General features: G+C 45.9%; 1 protein-coding gene across 1 annotated transcript in view; it reads left to right on the forward strand.

The window, feature by feature from the left end:
- LOC120996580 (zinc finger protein interacting with ribonucleoprotein K-like) overlaps positions 1-23,244 on the forward strand; it is a 655,167-nt gene that overhangs the window by 609,240 nt on the left and 22,683 nt on the right. The window lies entirely within an intron of this gene.

Raw genomic sequence — 23,244 nt, forward strand, 5'->3', positions numbered from 1 at the left:
ATAGCATGTAGCAGAGCTGTGTGTGTACAGGGTGTGTAGCATAGCATGTAGCAGAGCTGTGTGTGTACAGGGTGTGTAGCATAGCATGTAGCAGAGCTGTGTGTGTACAGGGTGTGTAGTATAGCATGTAGCAGAGCTGTGTGTGTACAGGGTGTGTAGTATAGCATGTAGCAGAGCTGTGTTTGTACAAGGTGTGTAGTATAGCATGTAGCAGAGCTGTGTGTACAGGGTGTGTAGTATAGCATGTAGCAGAGCTGTGTGTGTACAGGGTGTGTAGTATAGCATGTAGCAGAGCTGTGTGTGTACAGGGTGTGTAGTATAGCATGTAGCAGAGCTGTGTGTACAGGGTGTGTAGTATAGCATGTAGCAGAGCTGTGTGTACAGGGTGTGTAGTATAGCATGTAGCAGAGCTGTGTGTACAGGGTGTGTAGTATAGCATGTAGCAGAGCTGTGTGTGTACAGGGTGTGTAGTATAGCATGTAGCAGAGCTGTGTGTGTACAGGGTGTGTAGCATAGCATATAGCAGAGCTGTGTGTACAGGGTGTGTAGTATAGCATGTAGCAGAGCTGTGTTTATACAAGGTGTGTAGTATAGCATGTAGCAGAGCTGTGTGTACAGGGTGTGTAGTATAGCATGTAGCAGAGCTGTGTGTGTACAGGGTGTGTAGTATAGCATGTAGCAGAGCTGTGTGTACAGGGTGTGTAGTATAGCATGTAGCAGAGCTGTGTGTACAGGGTGTGTAGTATAGCATGTAGCAGAGCTGTGTGTACAGGGTGTGTAGTATAGCTTGTAGCAGAGCTGTGTGTGTACAGGGTGTGTAGTATAGCATGTAGCAGAGCTGTGTTTGTACAGGGTGTGTAGCATAGCATGTAGCAGAGCTGTGTGTGTACAGGGTGTGTAGTATAGCATGTAGCAGAGCTGTGTGTGTACAGGGTGTGTAGTATAGCATGTAGCAGAGCTGTGTGTGTACAGGGTGTGTAGTATAGCATGTAGCAGAGCTGTGTGTGTACAGGGTGTGTAGCATAGCATGTAGCAGAGCTGTGTGTGTACAGGGTGTGTAGTATAGCATGTAGCAGAGCTGTGTGTACAGGGTGTGTAGTATAGCATGTAGCAGAGCTGTGTGTGTACAGGGTGTGTAGCATAGCATGTAGCAGAGCTGTGTGTGTACAGGGTGTGTAGTATAGCATGTAGCAGAGCTGTGTGTGTACAGGGTGTGTAGTATAGCATGTAGCAGAGCTGTGTGTGTACAGGGTGTGTAGTATAGCATGTAGCAGAGCTGTGTGTACAGGGTGTGTAGTATAGCATATAGCAGAGCAGTGTGTACAGGGTGTGTAGTATAGCATGTAGCAGAGCTGTGTTTATACAAGGTGTGTAGTATAGCATGTAGCAGAGCTGTGTGTACAGGGTGTGTAGTATAGCATGTAGCAGAGCTGTGTGTGTACAGGGTGTGTAGTATAGCATGTAGCAGAGCTGTGTGTACAGGGTGTGTAGTATAGCATGTAGCAGAGCTGTGTGTACAGGGTGTGTAGTATAGCATGTAGCAGACCTGTGTGTACAGGGTGTGTAGTATAGCTTGTAGCAGAGCTGTGTGTGTACAGGGTGTGTAGTATAGCATGTAGCAGAGCTGTGTGTGTACAGGGTGTGTAGCATAGCATGTAGCAGAGCTGTGTGTGTACAGGGTGTGTAGTATAGCATGTAGCAGAGCTGTGTGTGTACAGGGTGTGTAGTATAGCATGTAGCAGAGCTGTGTGTGTACAGGGTGTGTAGTATAGCATGAAGCAGAGCTGTGTGTGTACAGGGTGTGTAGCATAGCATGTAGCAGAGCTGTGTGTGTACAGGGTGTGTAGTATAGCATGTAGCAGAGCTGTGTGTGTACAGGGTGCATGCAGCAGTGTAGCATAGCAGGAAGTCTGGTAGGGACTCGGTGACACGATTCTTTTGACTAATAAACTCTCAGACAATTCTCTGGGTCCCTGCAATAACTATAGCCACTACATCACAGTCTGCTCCACTGCAGCAGAGCTGTGTTTGCCAGGAGCGAGTCCCTCCTGACCTTCGGTTCACTTGAGAGCCGACTCAGCAAGTGAACCGAAGATCCGATGAGCTGAGCATGCGCATTGATCTTCAGTTCACTTGCTTCTGCCGGCTCAGGAAGTGAACCGAAGATCCGATTCATGAAAAAGATCCGAACTTCCCATCTCTAGTGTACAGCTGCAATGTGACAGGAAGGTCTTCTGCCCTGTGTGTGTATTTATTTATTTTTATGCAAAGTGCAGAGCAGGGGGCGGGGAAGGTCAGGTTGTTCACGCCCAGAAATATTCATGAGGCAGAGCTCAGGCTTTGTTGGTACACGCCCCCTCAGCATGTAAACAAAGCAATGACAGAACCATGAAAAGGTGTAAATATGGGTTTTAACTTGATGAAATCTAGCTTAACCAAATTATATGTTTATCCTGATGGATTTTAAGTGTTTTTTTTTTTATTAACTCGGATAACCCCTTTAACCATAAAAAGAGACGTGATCTTCTGTTCAAAACAGATCTCCCTGCGAAACGGGACAAACAAGGATCTAAACAGGATGAACCTACACTTGTACTGACGGACAGTAAGCAATTTTCAGAAATACAATGTGCGGTCAAAAGAGGTCTACCTATATTGTATCAGGATAATATCTTACGTGACATTCTCAAAGATGGGTGTAGGGTCTTCCCAAGAAGATCGCAACATCTCATCACCATCGGTCTTTGTACGTAGCCCTAGATATAGCACATGGCTGAGATACCAGGGCTTTACTAAATGTGGCACGTCCCCATGTAAAACCTGTGGGTTTGCACAATGTACTAAAAACTTTGAAGATTCGTCACATAAAGAAACATTTGTAATAAAACATTACATCATAGTGATACTGAGGGGGTCATTTACACCATCATGTACATTGGCAGCACAATTAGGAAGTTCAAAAATAGATGTAGAGAACATTTGAACTACATTACTAATCCTCAGGTACATCAAGTGTAGCTAATCCTTTTATTAATGTACATAATAGAAGTACAGTAGTAACATCAAACAGAAGGTTCTACTACGTGAAGCCTTCTGGATTCGGAGACTGAACACCCGCTATCCTATAGGATTACATTTAAAAAAGGAATTGATGTATTTATATTAGTGAGTAACTTTTAGGAAGGTGAGATTAGCCCGTAAAAAGGTGCAATTGCTATATAAAAGTAATTAATTTTAAATATAATTTAATAGCAATAATGTGCACACCAGTGGGACGATAGAATTAGGGTTATTCCCCCCCCCCCCCTTTTTTCTCTGTTCATGCAGTTGGGGACTAAAAATAAAAATAAAATAGAAAATATAAACAACATTAATTATGACCCAAAATAAAGTTTGTTGTGGAATATGTAACGTAGACGGTTTTACTTCTTTGCGGTATTTGCTATAAAGAAGAAGCTCTGAACAGGCAGATCCAGCAGTGTGGTTTCTGTTCCCTCGTGGGTTCGGATATATATCCACGGTAACATCATATGCGGGATCGGGGTGTATAGGGACCGTTTCACGCAGTGCGTTTTATTATGTATATATACACGTATCTGCAAGTTTGAACCAGTGCTATATTGGATCGCAGCCATTCAAGTGCTCCTATATATTTCTATGAATTTGTGGTTTTAACGATTTTTGATATCTATTTTTTGCACAAGGGGTAAAATAAATGTAATATGTGTGCACTGGTCACATAGGGGTTAATCGCAGCCTCGGTTTGAGATCCTGGGATCATTTCCACTGTGTGGCTGGTTCACACATGAGGTTACGAGTAAGGACTTACAAGTCCGAAACATGTCTACCTAACGGTGGGGGGAGAAGCTGTCCATGTACGTGAATTGTGACCATTATCAATAAAGAAAACATCTAGGTTTTATCCTGAATGCTGGAACTTCTCTTTCTTCGTGTTTGCAGTGCTGGAGCCAACCGTCTAAGCAGAGAAGACGGCGATCCTGGAGAGCTAAGTGACCCCGAGTTGTCACAATGTGTTTTTGTTTTCTTTAGTTGGACTCTAGGGCAGGCATCCTCAAACTGCGGCCCTCCAGCTGTTGTAAAACTACAACTCCCACAATGCCCTGCTGTAGGCTGATACCTGTAGGCTGTTCGGGCATGCTGGGAGTTGTAGTTTTGCAACAGCTGGAGGGCCGCAGTTTGAGGATGCCTGCTCTAGGGTATTTAACAATGCAAAGTATGCTTTGCACTGACCATGTTATTCAGTTAGGCCCAACCTATCACACTTCGCTCCATGTATTTTATGTACTACCTATTTTATTTGGATCGGTCTGGTTGAGCAATACACATATACAGTATATGTACACTTGTGTATTTTGATTTTTCAATAAAATGTTTCTTGAATAAAAAATAAAAAAAGTTTGCAACGTGCATGTTTAAACACAAATAACACAATAGGCTGATATTGTACCTGTGCCAATACTAAATCATTCCTAAAGTAAATTGTCAATAGCAGTATTCAGTGTGTTTGTAAAAGGTGAAGATTTAATTTTGCCTCTGTCTTTAAGTTACAGAAAACACACTTTTGCTATAACCGTTCCATAATTGTGAAAATTGTAGGTTTTTACATTAGGCGTCAAAATGTATGGCATACAGAAGGGTTCAAAATGAAAGACCAAAGCCTTGTCCTCCCAGAGCCAGAATATGGGAAATCGCAGAACTAGCTATCCACCCAGAAGTAGTTGTAGCAGTAGGCCACAGTTCTCCCTGGCTTTGGAAAGGCACAACATTAATGAGGATAAAGAGGATCAGATTGTGGGTTGGATGGCTCACTCCTCCTCTCAGTCACAGCAGGATGAAGTGGAGGTCATTATGAGGCTGACACCGTGCCTTGGGGCCACGGGTCACAGCATTCATCCTGAAGATAGTGAAGAGAGTCTCCCTGTTGATGACGTGTGAGAGCAGTCAGTGCTTGGACTGCCATGAGGAGGAGGTGGGGGACCTCATGCATAGCTGGTGGTAGTGCTGAAGGCACTTGTAGCCATGGTGGTGAGGGTAAGGGCAGTGGTAGCGACAGTACCACTCTGGACAAATACAAAGCAGGGAATCAGGAGGGGGCCAAGGAGCCCACCATGAGATATCACATTCTGATAAAAGTGGTGGAAGGATGAGGACTATGAGGATTTTGTGTTGGACAGGACCTAAGAGCTAGATCAGATCGATGAGGAGTAGACTTCATAGAAAGATGGTGGCCGTGGTAGCAATAAATAGCAGAGAAAATGTAGAGCATTGGCATCACTGGATCCTGTAGGAAAATAGAATTGACTAGCATTTTCAATCAGAACAAGTCTGTCCTCCTTCTCCTGGTTTTCTTATTGGCGGCCAGCCTGCATCCCCAAGCAGTACAGTGCCCTTGTCATCTTCATTAGCTGCTTCTTCTCCTGCTGAGTCCACGAGTGGCCCTGAGAAAACTATTCTCGACTAGCAATCAGCTTATGTGCAATCTTAACTCCCCCTTATGGCCAAGTTACTGGCAGTTCAGTTGCTGCCATACCACTTAGTTGTGGTAAATATGGGGCACTTTCACACCAAAATGTATTTTCATGTGTAAATTTTATTTTTCTGGGCTCTGGCCCAGGTGGTGTGCTGAGAATCACTTTTGGCCAGTCAAGCAAGAGTACCACTCATATGGAAAATAAATTTTGACTCGTTCCGCAAATTTGATGCACTTTCGCACCTTCAACTAAACTTAATGTTTCTGGGCCCTGGCCCCTGTGGTGTGGTGGGACTGACTCTAGGCCGGGCAAACAAGAGTTCCACTCCTATCCAAATCCGAGCATATTTGCAGGGTAGCGGAAAGATCTCCGCTGGACCCCATCACAGTTAATGGGGCCAGCGGGCATTCCGGTACAGTCCAGCAAAGCCAGATCCAGAGAGCTCCAGCAGGCTGTTCTCTGCCGCAAATGTGAAACTAGCCTTTACAAAAAAATATTTTTCTAAAAACTCAGAGTCCTAGAAGACTAGAGGGTGTTATATAATGATTTCTAGGGCAATGGCAGCAACTTTAGTTTGGGTACAATTGATTCGGGTCCGAACCGAACTTTTTGAAAAATTCAGGAAACCTGAAACGAACTGAATCTCAAAAGGTTCTCTCATCTCTAACACACCAATTCAATACATTGTCTACATGTGAAGATCAGATGAGGGGTAAGTCTAAGTCATCCTCAAACCTGGACTCTCCTCTATCAGGAAGGTCTTCTCTTACCTGGTGATGTGAGGGGCTGATGATTCTCCATCATGACATCCTTGTACAGATCCTTGTGTCCTTCTAAATACTCCCACTCCTCGATGGAGAGATAGACAGCGACATCCTGACACCTTATAGGAACCTGACAACACAATGATACAGTCATTACCAGACATCTCCCTTGGCGTTATTATATTATGTCCCTCCATTCCCAGCAGCGCTCACCTCTCCGCTCAGCAGGTCAGTGATCCTGTTGGTAAGTTCTAGGATCTTCTGCTCATGTATCAGTGAATGAGGTGGAGGCTCGGTGGTGGGGCTCTGGGTTCTGCTCCATCCTCCTGACACACGGGCTGTCACACACTCATCAGACGACTTCTTCACTACTGTGTAATCCTGTGTATGAGGAGACGCCGATCACTACAGAGATTCTAAGAAGCCTCCACCTTTCCAGACATTTACCTGGTTTATTACTAGAGATAAGAGTGATGTCATGTGAGACTCTCACCTCTCCAGTTATCAAGGAGATGATCTCCAGGGTGAGGTCTAATATCCTTGCAGCTATGTGGCTTCTCTCTTTCTCCATCCCCGGTGGGTCATTTATGAAAAGAGCCATCATCTTACAAAGAAGACTTTATCTGTGAGAGTCCTGCACCTAAGGAACCTGAGGGAAAACAAGGAGGATTGACGGTAAAATCGCATTAGAAAGAAGATCGTACATGAAGTATAGTCACCTATTATAAAGGACTACTACTCCGAGCACACAATGAAGGGGACTGATACACCAGATCACCGATGATAATGTGATATATTAGGGTTATACTACACTAGCAGATAATCATGCAGATCATCGCTAACGACTGTTTGTAGTAACCCTCTCTGGCGATCACCTGGCAGTGTAATTCTGCCGCCGATTACAATCTTTCGCAGTCTCAATCTTTCAGCAGGTTTAAAAATCATCGCTTGCCAGCAGCAGCTCATGCCCTCTAATCAAGATCTGCTGCTGGCAAACAGGGATTCAGTATGAGGATGAGTGGTGGCATTGGTGATTTCTGCTCCCTATACTGTGGAGGAGATTACTGATTGTAATAGCAGCGGTCTCCTTGACTAAAAAGCAGGCCATTGCCGGGAAGGAAGGCTTCCCTCCCGACAATGGCCTGCTTCATCTGCTCGTGTACTATAAGCCTTAGTCTTCCACCTCTCCTATAAAGTAGAACATTTCCACTCTTCAATGTACCACATACAACAGCCAGGTCTCATCTTCCAGGCTGCAGAACATAAAGGGGCATGTTCAGAAACTTTGTCAGGTCATCTACTACTAGATGGAAGCAGGTTATGGGGATATAATGACCTGACAGATTCCCTCTTAAGGTCTTCTCCAGATGACCACCCATAAGCTCTGGTCACTGCTAGAATCCATGGTCCAGAACTACAATAAACATTCCTGATCTCAGGAGCTTATTCTCTTCACACGTTGTGTCCAGTCACATCTATCCAGAGATGACGGTCATTATCCTCACGTCTGTGATTATGTAAATTGTAGAATGGACGCCGGCTCATATGAGATGTCCACAGACCGATAACCGTCGCCCAGTGACAGATACAGACGTCCATGAGATGTCAGTCAGAGTTGTCGTGAGTCCATGTGCACTGCTGTCAGGACTGTACTGGGCATACTGGGCATACTGGGGAGTGTATAGCTTCGTGCTACAGAAAGCCTGCAGCCGGGGTCCTCCACCACTCATTAGTTCTACAATTAATTGTACGGGCCCCAGGGCACACAGAACCTCTCAGGGCCCGGGTCTGCACACAGCTCCTGATGTCAGCCAGCAGAAGGATGCTGTATGTGACAGAACACATTGTCCTGATGCCAGCGCTGGTCCAGAACCAGAGATCGGAGCAGAACCGGGTTAGGAAACGCTGTATTGGGCAATGGTTTTCCACATTCTATGTCACATCTCTGCAGATTCTCCAGCACTCGGTCATTCTTAGTCACCTCCTCTCCCCAGAGACTTCAGAGCCCTCAATATTTTGGCCGCTTACAGAACTTTCCCTCTCTTCTCCTGCTTCCAACCCCGCAGCACCTCTACTGGAGCTGTCACTGGGCCCCTCTATACATCACCAGCTATGGGCCCCTCACCATGTCCTCCAGCACCTGAGCCACCCCTCGCTCACAGATCCCCCTCTCACCTTCTGTCTGCTCCTGGTCTTCTCCTCTACTACTGCCAGGTCCCACATCCACACAGCTAGGAGCTCCAGTCAGTGCTCATCCTGCAGCATGATGAGGGTTGTAGTCACTCGTCCACTACACAGTGTCCCTTCCTTATAATCTCTGCTCTGACAGAATCTCCCAGTCACATCCTCCGGTCACTCACCCTGCACTCCTCCAGCCCAGGATCCTCTCTACTTCCCATCCCTCCTCCTGCTCTCTATACACTGGTCATGTGACCCTGGGAGGTGTGATGTCACAGGTAGGGGAAGGGCCTCCTGCTCTCTACACACTGGTCATTTGATACTAGGAGGGGTGATGTCACAGGGAGGGACGAGGCTATGGGGAGCTTGTCAATACACGTGTGTACTAGCGAGGATGTTATTTACATGGGACTGTATGTTAGATAAGGCTGAAGGGAGGAGAGTGATGTTATTTACATGGGACTGTATGTTAAATAAGGCTGAAGGGAGGGAGTGATGTTATTTACATGGGACTGTATTGTTGTTGTTTTTTCTTTATGTCTTTTTTGCTCTTATGTGGTCTCTGTGTTTTGCTAAATTTTTGGAGCAGAATTTTACATTTCAGGCCTCCTGCACACGAACGTGGTACTGCCCGTTGCCATATTGCGGACCGCATTTGCGGATCTGCAATACACGGGCGCCGTTCCGTGGGCATTCCGCATCACGGATGCGGACCCATTCACTTGAATGGGTCTGCAAATCCGGAGATGCGGAATAGAAGCACGGAACGAAACCCTACGGAAGCACTACGGAGTGCTTCTGTGGGGTTTCGTCCCGTACTTCCGTTCAGCAAAAAGATAGGACATGTTCTATCTTTTTGCGGAACGGGCGGATTGCGGTGGTAACTTTAAAACACTTTTACTTATCCAGGCCATTCTGAGACTGTTTTCTCGTCACATATTGTACTTCATGACAGAGGTAAATTTGAGTCAAAATATTTAATTTTTATTTATAAAAAAATACCAAATTTACAAAAAGTTTTTTAAAAATAGCAATTTTCAAAATTTCAATTTCTCTGCTTTTAAAACAGATAGTGATACCTCCTAAGGCTTCGTTCACATCACCGTTCTGGCTTTCCGTTCTCCTTCTCCGTCTAGGAGCAGGAGAACGGAAAGGACGGAAAAGGCACATAACTGACGCCAAACGGAGCCCTTAGGACCCTATAGATTATAATGGGGTCCGTTATGTTTCCGCTCAGAAGATGATTTTTAAGCGGAGACAAAAGTCCTGCATGCACAACTTTTGTCTCCGCTTAAAAATCATCTTCTGAGCGGAAACATAACGGACCCCATTATAATCTATAGGGTCCTAAGGGCTCCGTTTGGCGTCAGTTATGTGCCTTTTCCGTCCTTTCCGTTCTCCTGCTCCTAGACGGAGAAGGAGAACGGAAAGCCAGAACGGTGATGTGAACGAAGCCTAAAATAGTTATTACTTCACATTCCCCATATGTCTACTTCATGTTTGGATCATATTGTAAATTACATTTTCTTTTTTTTTTGGATGTTAAGGGCTCTTTCACACCTGCGTTGTTGTGTTCCGGCATAGAGTTCCGTCGTCGGGGCTCTATGCCGGAAGAATCCTGATCAGTTTTATCCTAATGCATTCTGAATGGAGAGAAATCCGTTCAGGATGCATCAGGATGCCTTCAGTTCCGGACCGGAACGTTTTTAGGCCGGAGAAAATACCGCAGCATGCTGCGCTTTTTGCTCCGGCCAAAAATCCGGAACACTTGCCGCAAGGCCGGATCCGGAATTAATGCCCATTGAAAGGCATTGATCCGGATCCGGCCTTAAGCTAAACGTCATTTCGGCGCATTACCGGATCCGACGTTTAGCTTTTTCTGAATGGTTACCATGGCTGCCAGGACGCTAAAGTCCTGGCAGCCATGGTAAAGTGTAGCAGGGAGCGGGGGAGCAGTATACTTACCCTCCGTGCGGCTCCCCGGGCGCTCCAGAGTGACGTCAGGGCGCCCCACGCGCATGGATGATGTGATCACATGGCACGTCATCCATGCGCATGGGGCGCTCTGACGTCATTCTGGAGCGCCCCGGGAGCCGCACGGACTGTAAGTATACCGCTCCCCCGCTCCCCACTACTACTATGGCAACCAGGACTTTAATAGCGTCCTTGCTGCCATAGTAACACTGAACGCATTTTGAAGACGGATCCGTCTTCAAATGCTTTCAGTTCACTTGCGTTTTTCCGGATCCGGCGGGCACCTCCGGCAAATGGAGTACACGACGGATCCGGACAACGCAAGTCCGAAGGCTTAGAAGTTTAGAAGCAAATCTTTCTAAAACCCACTTTTTCAGGACCAGTTCAGGTCTGAAGTCACTTTGTGAGGCTTACATAATAGAAACCACCCATAAATGACCCCATTTTAGAAACTACAGCCCTCAAGGTATTCAAGACTGATTTTACAAATTTTGTTACTGCGTTAGGTGTTCCACAGGAATTAAAGGAAAATTTCGATTTTTTTGGCAGTTTTTCAATTTTAATATTTTTTTTTCCCAATAACAAGGTAAGGGTTAACAGCCAAACAAAACTCAATATTTATTGCCCTGATTCTATAGTTTACAGAAACACCCCATATGTGGTCGTAAACTGCTGTACGGGCACACGGCAGGGCGCAGAAGGAAAGGAACGCCATACGGTTTTTGGAGGGCAGATTTCACTGGGATAATTTCAAGCTGCCGTGTCACATTTAGAGCCCCCCTGATGTAGAAACTCCAAAAAAGTGACCCCATTTTGGAAACTACGGGATAGGGTGGCAGTATTGTTGGTACTAGTTTAGGGTACATATGATTTTTGGTTGCTCTATATTACACTTTTTGTGAGGTAAGGTAAAAAAAAATAGTACCATTTGTATTTTTTACAATATTTATCTGACAGGTTAGATCATGTGCTATTTTTATAGAGCAAGTGGTTACAGATGCAGCAATACAAAGTATGACTACTTTTTTTGTTGTTTGATTCAGTTTTACATAAATCATTTTTTTTTTAAAAGATTTTTTTAGTGTCTCCATATTCTATTTATTTTTATTTTTTAGGAGCTCATTTTTTTCGGTATGAGATGACGGTTTGATTGGTACTATTTTGGGGTACACATGACTTTTTTTATCGCTTGGTATTACACTTTTTGTGATTTTTGCTTTTTTGACACGGTTTTTATTTATTTTTTCACCTGAGGGGTTAGATCATGTGATATTTTTATACAGCAGGTTTACGGATGCGGCGATACCTAATATGTATACTTTTTTTTACATTTTACACAACAGCAGCATTTTTGAAACAAAAAAAATCATGTTTTAGTGTCTCTATTTTCGGAGAGCCATAGTTTTTTTTAATTTTTTGGGCGATTGTCTTAGGTATGGTCTCAGTTTTTGTGGGATGAGATGACGCTTTGACTGGTACTACTTTGGGATGCGTATGACTTTTTGATCGCTTGGTATTACACTTTTTGTGATGTAAGGTGACAAAAAAAAGGTTGTTTTAACACAGTTTTTATTTAATTTTTTCTACAGCGTTCAGGTAAGGGAGTGGGTCATGTGATATTTTTATAGAGTCGGTCGTTACGGACGCGGCAATACCCAATATGTATTTTTTTTTACAATTTAATGTTTTATTTTGAGATTTATTTTTATAATTTAAACAATTTTTTTTTTATTGTGAAAAACACTTTTTTTTTTGTAATGCATTGTCTGTCAGCCTAAGGGATGGATCTCACAGGCTTCCGTAGAAGGCATCGGGCTGCCTTCTCTGCCATCGGGTCCCCGTCACTGCAGCGCGTACCCTCCGCATGCTGCATACAAGGGTTTAATACGCTGGCATCAGTGTCTTCACCGATGCCGGCATATGCAGCAGGGGACTGGCTGTCAGTGACTGCCGGGTCCGTGCCGCTGATCGGGCAGGTGTACGGCGCTGGTCCTTAACTCATATCCACCAGTGCCGTACATGTAGGGCGGAGGCCCTTAAGGGGTTAATGTCCAGTGAGGGAGAGGAGGATCTGTCATTCCTCTTTCTCTTCCCCCATGAAGGCACCCAACAGCTGAGGCAGACCCCCGAAGAAATCCCATATGACCTCTACCCCATGAGGATTATCAGCCTGTGAGCAGCTCAAGAATCTAGATTGGGACTGTGTGTTAGAGAAGACTGGAGGGAGGGGAGTGATGTTATTTACATGGGACTGTATGTGAGAGAAGGCAGGAGGGAGGGATGTTATTTACATGGGACTGTATGTGAGAGAAGACTGGAGGGAGGGGAGTGATGTTATTTACATGGGACTGTATGTGAGAGAAGGCAGGAGGGAGGGATGTTATTTACATGGGACTGTATGTGAGAGAAGACTGGAGGGAGGGGAGTGATGTTATTTACATGGGACTGTATGTTAGAAAAGACTGGAGGGAGGGGAGTGATGTTATTTACATGGGACTGTATATGAGAGAAGGCAGGAGGGAGGGATGTTATTTACATGGGACTGTATGTGAGAGAAGACTGGAGGGAGGGATGTTATTTACATGGGACTGTGTGTTAGAGAAGACTGGAAGGAGTGATGTCATTTACATGGGACTGTTTGTTAGAGCAGACTGGAGGGAGGGGAGTGATGTTATTTACATGGGACTGTTTGTTAGAGAAGACTGGAGGGAGTGATGTCATTTACATGGAACTGTTTGTTAGAGCAGATTGGAGGGAAGGGGAGTGATGTTATTTACATGGGACTGTTTGTTAGAGCAGATTGGAGGGGAGTGATGTTATTTACATGGGACTGTATGTTAGAGAAGCCTGGAGGGAGTGATGTCATTTACATGGGACTGTTATAGCAGATTGGAGGGAGGGGCGTGATGTTATTTACATGGGACTGTTTGTTAGAGCAGACTGGAGGGGAGTGATGTTATTTACATGGGACTGTATGTTAGAGAAGACTGGAGGGAGTGATGTCATTTACATGGGACTGTTATAGCAGATTGGAGGGAGGGGAGTGATGTTATTTACATGGGACTGTTTGTTAGAGAAGACTGGAGGGAGTGATGTTATTTACATGGGGCTGTATGTTAGAGAAGACTGGAGGGAGTGATGTCATTTACATGGAACTGTTTGTTAGAGCAGATTGGAGGGAGGGGAGTGATGTTATTTACATGGGACTGTTTGTTAGAGCAGACTGGAGGGGAGTGATGTTATTTACATGGGACTGTATGTTAGAGAAGACTGGAAGGAGTGATGTCATTTACATGGGACTGTTAGAGCAGATTGGAGGGAGGGGAGTGATGTTATTTACATGGGACTATTTGTTAGAGCAGACTGGAGGGGAGTGATGTTATTTACATGGGACTGTATGTTAGAGAAGACTGGAAGGAGTGATGTCATTTACATGGGACTGTTAGAGCAGATTGGAGGGAGGGGAGTGATGTTATTTACATGGGACTGTTTGTTAGAGCAGACTGGAGGGGAGTGATGTTATTTACATGGGACTGTGTGTTAGAGCAGACTGGAGGGGAGTGATGTTATTTACATGGGACTGTATGTGAGAGAAAACTGGAGGGAGGGGACTGTGTTAGAGAAGACTGCAGGGAGTGATGTTATTTACATGGGACTGTACGTTGGTTCATCACCAGTTTCTGGTCACCAGTCTGTGGTGTAACTACGTTCTAAATGGGCTGGTTCCTTATGATAGGGAACAATTAATCTTTAAAACGTTACCTTCTATCAGATGAAGGACTGATGGCGCGCGGTCGGGTCATTCCTACGTTATCAGTCTGCACTGAATATACAGGTGAAACTCGAAAAATTAGAATATCGTGGAAAGTTCATTTATTTCAGTAATGCAACTTAAAAAGGTGAAACTAACATATGAGACTCATTACAGGCAAAGCGAGATATTTCAAGCCTTTATTTGTTTTAATTTGGATGATTATGGCTTACAGCTTATGAAACCCCAAAGTCACAATTTTGAGGTCCCCTTTGCTCAGGGGATATGGATTAATCAGCCGACTAGAGGGCGACACTTTGAGCCGAGAATATTGAACCTTTTCACAAAATTCTAATTTTAAGCTGCATTACTGAAATAAATGGACTTTTGCACAATATTCTAATTTTTCGAGTTTCACCTGTAAGTATCTGCTCCTATTACTGCACCCTTACAGCGGTGGATGGCGGGGGGCCCAGAAGGGAGCATCACATGAAGAAGGTCTGCCCCTCGAATGTCGCTGCACAAATCGTCACCTCTCCTACGGGAGTCACAGAATTAGTGCAATTGTCTGTATTATGTATGTAAGCCTCTTCTCATATGTACAGCGCTATGGAATGAATGGCGCTATAATAATAATAATCACTCATCGGGGGGGGGGGTATGGTTTTGTCACTGCGCAATGGCTGCATGGTCTTTACCCCAAGGGCAGCCCTCGGTGGAGGTTTCTCAGTGAATCTACAGCCAATCAGTGAGGGGCCGTGTGAGGAGGGGAATGAAGCCCCCATAAAGTCTGCTCACGTTCTGCCACATGATGGTCTCTGGTGCCAGCTGTGCCCCAAGAGGAGGTTTAGACTTTCTCATGGGGTACCCAGGTCATTACCTCTGAAGTAGTCACCACTAAGGCCGATGTGTAGGAAAACTAAAAAGAGACAGATTTGTGGTACAGAGCCAGCAGGAGACAACTGTGGTCTGGGCAGGCAGAAAACCGTCATACAGTCTGAAGGACAGGGCAGGAAGCCGAAAGAAGCTGGGTCAGTAGGAGAATATCCAGAACAGAAGAACACAGCTCAGTACACGAACCTAGGCTGGCCCTAGGTCCTCAATAGATCTTGGCTGAGGTGCACTCCATACATGTATTGCTCTGAAGGTGAGGAATTTCTGCAAAGTGACGTCCATGTACGGTGCAGCTGGAGGTGGTCACCAGGACTAGGTTTGCACTCCCTCCAGTATCAGCAATAGCTGTGATTGTCCGGTCAATCACTAACCAGTAGCAGCATTTATAATGCAAAATTCAATCTGGGTGCTTCAGGTGACCAAAAATGGAGGTGACCAAGCAACACTGATCACTTCCATGTTTACAAAAAAACAGCATAGCCTCCATGATGGCCACGACTGGTTGGTTGCCACAACTGACATAGTTTTATATTGAACATAAGACACAGTTGCTCCCACCATCCTGGTCAGGAACAGTGAGCAGAGCCTTGTCCGTGTAGCTTACTTGATCTGGGTATCATTGGTGGTCCAAGGGGGGTTAATGGTGATGATCCAAAACTGCCAAACCTCTTCTTCTTGTGGCCTTCTCCCTCCTGACCCTTGTTCTGGTCATTGTTTTTTCACTAATTAGCCACTTTTTTGAGGGGACAGTTTTTACCCCCCCCCCCTCCTGCCTGTGCTGCTGCCCCTCGACACACATTGCTGATCATTTTATTGTTGTTTTTTTCTTTCTTTATGTCTTTTTTGCTCCTATGTGGTCTCTGTGTCTTGCAAAATTTTTGGGGCAGAATTTTACATTTCAGAAAGCTGTGCATTTTTTTTTTTTTTTTTGCTTTAGTGATTTTTTATACAGCAGATTTTTCAAAGTGCAATAGCCACCTGCTTGTGCGAGTCCGGTGGCCGCTGATCAGAGTCACAGGCCTCTGTGCTCAAATTTTGGTGTTTTTTTTTCTATCGTAAATTATTGATACTACAATTTTTTTTCTTTCTTACAAAATTTTTATATTATTTTGTTTCAGCTTTAATTTCTATCTACTGTTTTTCTTTTCTATGTCTCGTAAGAGGAAGATCTGTCATTCCTCTTGTCCTCCGTCTCTTCCCCCATGAAGGCACCCCAGGACAACAGCTGAGGCAGACCCCTGAAGAAATCCCATATGGCCTCTACCCCATGAGGATTATCAGTCTGTGAGCAGGTTAGGAATCTAGATCCATACTGCCGGCCTCAAAGAAACCTTTTTTTTAAAAAACCCTTTCCTCTGAGAACATTGTAAATTTCATGGTGGCCCAAACTAATTTATAATCCCAGAAATGCATTGCACAAGGTGGTTCTGCGGTGGACCCCAGTAAATGCAGCAGAAATAAAGATGTTTTGGGGTCCGAGGCTCTATAAAAGCCAAAAATTGGATGTTTTTTTGCCACAGTCTTATCTTCTATGACCCAGATACAGTTTGAATTTATTCTAAAATTTCTGCATACCAATCATAAAGCACAATGCCTTCCCCAAAATTACCCGAGATCTGACCATGTACTTAAAAGTCCAGCCCTTGACCACTTTAGCACCAGTTTTGCTCAGGTGTACACCCCTGTAAAATGTATTTGTGTAGACAAGTCCCTTAGGGTAAAATTCTACCAGTACCTGCCCCGCAAGAGGCCGGTGTGGAATGAAAATGTATAAGCTGTGCAAGCGTAACTCTGCGCACAACCATAGGTTCCGGGTTTACAAAGAGAAGGACACGGGATTAAACCCACAGAATGACACCCAGCCTCTGTCCTAGGAGTTGGGAAAGTAGTATAGGACTTAGAAAAAATGTGGGGGATTGAGTCAGCACAACCTGTATGTAGGTGCACATCACTATGGCGAAATACATATATAAACGGAAAATGCAAATGTGATCGCACTCTGCATCCAGCATTCTGCCCTGCCTCCATGCTGGATGAGACATTGGTGTACATTTTGGCCAAAGTGTAATAAGCCACTCACCACGTCAAGGTCGCCTCATTTGAGTGGTCCCTAACACTAGTTCCTACCTGGATCCGATGAAAGTTGTAATGGCACCGGATGGGGTTAAAAGCAGAGTGTGCTTGGCTTGCATGCTGACCTGCATTCCCTGGACTTTGTGTGGCTGTCATGGCCCATAAACAGGTAGGAACTAGTGTTAGGGACCACTTCATAGAGGCGACCTTGACGTGGTGAGTGGCTTATTACACTTTGGCCAAAATGTACACCAATGCCTCATCCAGCATGGAGGCAGGGCAGAATGCTAGTATAGGACTTACCTCTATGTGGATAGCTATTCCATCACTTAGGCTACATATGATATAATGATGTGACTTTTACTCCATTGACTTCAATGTAAGTCACGTGATTCCCCCGACTCAACAGCCAAATCCCAGCTCTGAAATGGTCTTCCATCAGCAAGTTGCAGATGAGTCACACACATTTTTTCAACTTGCTGTCGCCACGTAGCCGTACCCTTAAAGAGACCCTGTCACCAGCATCAACCCTATACAACTAGCATACAGCCTGGTAGGGTTGACAAAGCTGATTAAAATCACACCTTTACTTTCAGTGTAGGCGCCTGCGTTCCAAAAAAATTTGGACTTTTTATTTCAATGGAAAAGTACTATTCGAGCACCAGGAGGCGGGCTTATGTGAAATGAGCACCACCCCTAGTGCTTAATACTAACACCTCTTCCCTTAAAAACACGTCCCTCCCCTTAGATTGACATTGAGACCTACAATGTGGTCGGCGCGCTCCCGCGCCGTTCAGGTCTCTAAACCTGAAAATGGCAGCTTCATCTTCACTGCTCTGGAAGCAGCCGAAAAGGTTGCGTGCATGCGCCGTTCTACCAAGTGGGTGTGCAGGTGCCAGATCTCAGCGCTAGACGTGAAGTCTAGTGCTGTCAATCTAAGAGGAGAGGGCATGTTTTTAAGGGAAGAGGGGTTAGTGTTGAGCACCAGGGGGCGTCACTGGAGCGGTGCTCGTTCTACATATGCCCGCCTCCTGGTGCTCAAATAGCTCATCTGCATAGAAATAAAAGTCTGAACACAGGCGCCTACACCGAAAGTAAAGGTATCGTTTTAATCAGCTTCGTCAACCCTACCAGGCTATATGCTGGTTGTATAGGGTTGATCCTGGTGACACCTACATATGAGGACCTTCATATGTAGTCCTCCCGCAGATGCCATTTCACTTTTCAGATCGGACCCGCTCTGTTGCGCTGTTATTTTCCCTGTTCAGTTTTGGTGCCTAATATGTTAATCACTACCGCCGGTCGCTGACATAGCCTGAGATTCACCAAATCTCACGAGAACAGCTCGTCTTCTCCCTGGCTGTGTAGCGGTCCGCTGCGATTTGAGGGCATCACAGCCAGGGAGAAGGAGATGCCAATGAGAAGAGCAGATGTCTCCTCCTCTCTGTACCGATGCTAGTGATTAACAAATTAGACGCTAAAACTGAACGGGGGCCATACCGGCGCAACAGAGAAATGAGGTGTTAGTGCCTGAGAATAGGCCCTAGCAGGAGAGCAGGGAGATGGCCAAGGGAGAGCGGTCAGGATGAGGAAGGCCTGAAGGAGGAAGACATAAGTTAAGCAAAGTTGGAATTGCACCATGAGAGAAAAAGGAGGAATGGCGAGCAGTCTGTGGGTAATAAGTAAGGAATGAGAAGCTGTCTGAAGGAAGAAGGTATAGTTAGTAGGAGTGGGACAGGAGGAACAGTCAACCAGGGAGAAGAGGCCAAGGAGAACAGAGTGTGAAGGAGAAGGGGAGAAATGTAGAGCAGTCTTTAAGAGAGGAGAAGGCCATTGGGAGTAGTCAGAGAGGGGTAATGTGATAGAAGGGAGCATGTGGGTGGTCTGTGAGGGGGCAGCATACAGAGAAGGCTGAGGGACAGGGAATAATGGGGAGCGGTCTGATAGAAGGGAACATGTGGGTGGTCTGTGAGGGGGGCGCATACAGAGAAGGCTGAGGGACAGGGAATAATGGGGAGCGGTCTGATAGAAGGGAACATGTGGGTGGTCTGTAAGGGGGAGGCATACAGAGAAGGCTGAGGGACAGGGAATAATGGGGAGCGGTCTGATAGAAGGGAGCATGTGGGTGGTCTGTAAGGGGGAGGCATACAGAGAAGTCCGAGGGACAGGGAATAATGGGGAGCGGTCTGAAAGACGGGAGCATGTGGGTGGTCTGTGAGGGGGAGGCATACAGAGAAGGCTGAGGGACAGGGAATAATGGGGAGCGGTCTGAAAGACGGGAGCATGTGGGTGGTCTGTGAGGGGGAGGCATACAGAGAAGGCTGAGGGACAGGGAATAATGGGGAGCGGTCTGAAAGACGGGAGCATGTGGGTGGTCTGTGAGGGGGAGGCATACAGAGAAGGCTGAGGGACAAGGAATAATGGGGAGCGGTCTGATAGAAGGGAGCATGTGGGTGGTCTGTAAGGGGGAGGCATACAGAGAAGTCCGAGGGACAAGGAATAATAGGGAGCGGTCTGAAAGACGGGAGCATGTGGGTGGTCTGTGAGGGGGAGGCATACAGAGAAGGCTGAGCGACAAGGAATAATGGGGAGCGGTCTGATAGAAGGGAGCATGTGGGTGGTCTGTGAGGGGGAGGCATACAGAGAAGGCTGAGGGACAGGGAATAATGGGAAGCGGTCTGATAGAAGGGAACATGTGGGTGGTCTGTGAGGGGGAGGCATACAGAGAAGTCCGAGGGACAAGGAATAATGGGGAGCGGTCTGAAAGACGGGAGCATGTGGGTGGTCTGTAAGGGGGAGGCATACAGAGAAGTCCGAGGGACAAGGAATAATGGGGAGCGGTCTGATAGAAGGGAACATGTGGGTGGTCTGTGAGGGGGAGGCATACAGAGAAGGCTGAGGGACAGGGAATAATGGGAAGCGGTCTGATAGAAGGGAGCATGTGGGTGGTCTGTGAGGGGGAGGCATACAGAGAAGGCTGAGGGACAGGGAATAATGGGGAGCGGTCTGATAGAAGGGAGCATGTGGGTGGTCTGTGAGGGGGAGGCATACAGAGAAGGCTGAGGGACAGGGAATAATGGGGAGCGGTCTGATAGAAGGGAACATGTGGGTGGTCTGTAAGGGGGAGGCATACAGAGAAGGCTGAGGGACAGGGAATAATGGGAAGCGGTCTGATAGAAGGGAGCATGTGGGTGGTCTGTAAGGGGGAGGCATACAGAGAAGGCTGAGGGACAGGGAATAATGGGGAGCGGTCTGATAGAAGGGAACATGTGGGTGGTCTGTGAGGGGGAGGCATACAGAGAAGGCTGAGGGACAGGGAATAATGGGAAGCGGTCTGATAGAAGGGAGCATGTGGGTGGTCTGTGAGGGGGAGACATACAGAGAAGGCTGAGGGACAGGGAATAATGGGGAGCGGTCTGATAGAAGGGAGCATGTGGGTGGTCTGTAAGGGGGAGGCATACAGAGAAGGCTGAGGGACAGGGAATAATGGGGAGCGGTCTGATAGAAGGGAACATGTGGGTGGTCTGTGAGGGGGAGGCATACAGAGAAGGCTGAGGGACAGGGAATAATGGGAAGCGGTCTGATAGAAGGGAGCATGTGGGTGGTCTGTGAGGGGGAGGCATACAGAGAAGTCCGAGGGACAAGGAATAATGGGGAGCGGTCTGAAAGACGGGAGCATGTGGGTGGTCTGTGAGGGGGAGGCATACAGAGAAGGCTGAGGGACAAGGAATAATGGGGAGCGGTCTGATAGAAGGGAGCATGTGGGTGGTCTGTGAGGGGGGGGCGAAGACGCATATTCCCTGTCCCTCAGCCTTCTCTGTATGCCTCCCCCTCACAGACCACCCACCTGATCCCTTCTATCAGCCCCCTCCCCATTATTCCTTGTCCCTCGGACTTCTCTGTATGTGTCCCCCCCCCTCACAGACCACCAATTTTTTTTATAATTACACCTAGATTCTCTAGTTTCCTCTTGAACAGGATAACCCCTTCCGATGTCCCAAAAAATTAAAAATTTTGGACAAGTCCTCCATTTTCACAAAATAAAAAATAATGATCTTGTACTCCCCTTTCTCCAGAGCCATTTTGTGCAGCACTTGTCCAGGATCTGGTCAGGAGTCTGTATGCTTATGGTAAAACTTAATGGCTTTGTAAACCTCTGGGGGCATTTTTTTAGGAATGCATTTTAATCATTTTGGGATAAAATATATATATATATTTTTCAAAAGTTTGATACAAAAGTTTTCTTTTAATCTCGTCAGTTGATGGCTCATGTAGGTCTCTTATCCCATCTCCTGACCACATAAAAACTCATACAGTAGATCAATTGTTTTCAACCAGAAAAGAATATGACTATGGCTACTTTCACATCTGCGTTTTTACTGGATCCGTCATGGATCAGTAAAAACGCTTCTGTTACTGATAATACAACCATCAGCATTTGTTATGAACGGATCCGGTTGTATTATCTTTAACATAGCAATGACGGATCCATCTGTAAAACCATTGTAAGTCAACGGGGGATGGATCCGTTTTCTTTTGTGTCAGAGAAAACTGATCTGTCCCCATTGACTTACATTGCGAGTCATGACGGATCCGTCTTGCTCCGCATTACATCGCGGACAGAAAAACTCTGCTTGAAGAGTTATTCTGTCCACGATAGGGACGCAACCAAATGGGACGGAATGCATTCTGGTGACTCAGTTCCCTTCAGTTCAGTTTTGTCCCCATTGACAATGAATGGGGACAAAACTGAAGCGTTTTCCTCCTCTGTTGAGACCCTATGACGGACCTCAATAGCAGAAAGGGAAAGTGCAGGTGTAAAAGTAGTCTTATATATGTTTATGAGGTCAGGAGATCAAAGACAAGAGCTCTACATGAGCCAGGATTCAAAGAAAACAAAGTCACAGCTTGTAAACAGACAGATTTTCAACTCATATCTCAGAAATGGCTGAACATTTAAGACTAATTGAAAAACTGAGTTGGCTGGTCAAGTCTGAACGCTGGCTCCTTTCAGGGGCACTGCTCGTTTCTAGGTCATAGCATGTTTAGTGCTGTTCCCGTTGTCAAAGAGACCGTGGAGCAGAGCAAGGCAGTAACTGGAAGGGGCACAAGCTGTCCTTGGATCAGGCAGAAGTGCTTGGTCGAATTAAAGATGACCTTTCATCAGTATAATTTTAATAAACTAATAACCCTACCTAATAGTGCGGCTTCCACTGATGTTCCCCCTTTTTTTTTTTTTTTCAAATCGACCACCGAATGTTGAAATAATAGCCCCGTTTGTTCTGGTGCAGCGCCTGTCACTCAAGCGCTTTTTTGTATGGGGCGTTGCTAAACTTTTTTCTTTGCTATGGGCCTTGGCTGAGAGCGCAGCCAATCAGAGCGCTCCTCTCTCAGCCAGGCAGATCAGATAGAAAGATCAGCGAAAGATCAGATAGACCGGCCGAGGGACGCGACGGGTGTGGAAGCAGCGGTACGAGCGGCAGGGTAAGTATCATAATCATCCCCTAGACATCGCTGCAACAGGATGTTATGAAGCTAAAGTTCTCGCGAGAACTTTAGCTCCTTCTGCCTGGCTGAGAGAGGAGCTCTCAGCCAAGGCCCATAGCAAAGAAAAAAGTTTAGCAACGCCCCATACAAAAAAGCGCTTGAGTGACAGGCGCTGCACCAGAACAAACGGGGCTATTATTTCAACATTCGGTGGTCGATTTAAAAAAAAAAAAAAAAAGGGGGAACATCAGTGGAAGCCGCACTATTAGGTAGGGTTATTAGTTTATTAAAATTATACTGATGAAAGGTCCTCTTTAACCTCTGGTCTGTCCTTCTGAGGTATGGCCTGCCCGGGGCTTTGTTGATTGGCTAAAGACCTTGTATGCAGGTACACAGTTTCCTGCTTAAGAACGTTTGTCTGGACCCTCCTTCGAGGTTGGGTCTGGTGTTCGCCAGGGTTATCCTCTGAGCTTGCTGTTATACGTGTTTAATATAGATCCCTTCCTTAGAAGGTTTGATCGCAGACTGTTGGTGACAGTCGAGATGGATCTGGGAGAACCAGAAGCCACTCAGAGTTGTGTTATTATGATGGCATCACAGTCTTTGTGTCCTCAGGAGGGGAGGCAGAATA

Source organism: Bufo bufo, chromosome 3, assembly GCF_905171765.1.
Source record: "Bufo bufo chromosome 3, aBufBuf1.1, whole genome shotgun sequence".
Taxonomy (NCBI): Eukaryota; Metazoa; Chordata; class Amphibia; order Anura; family Bufonidae; genus Bufo; species Bufo bufo.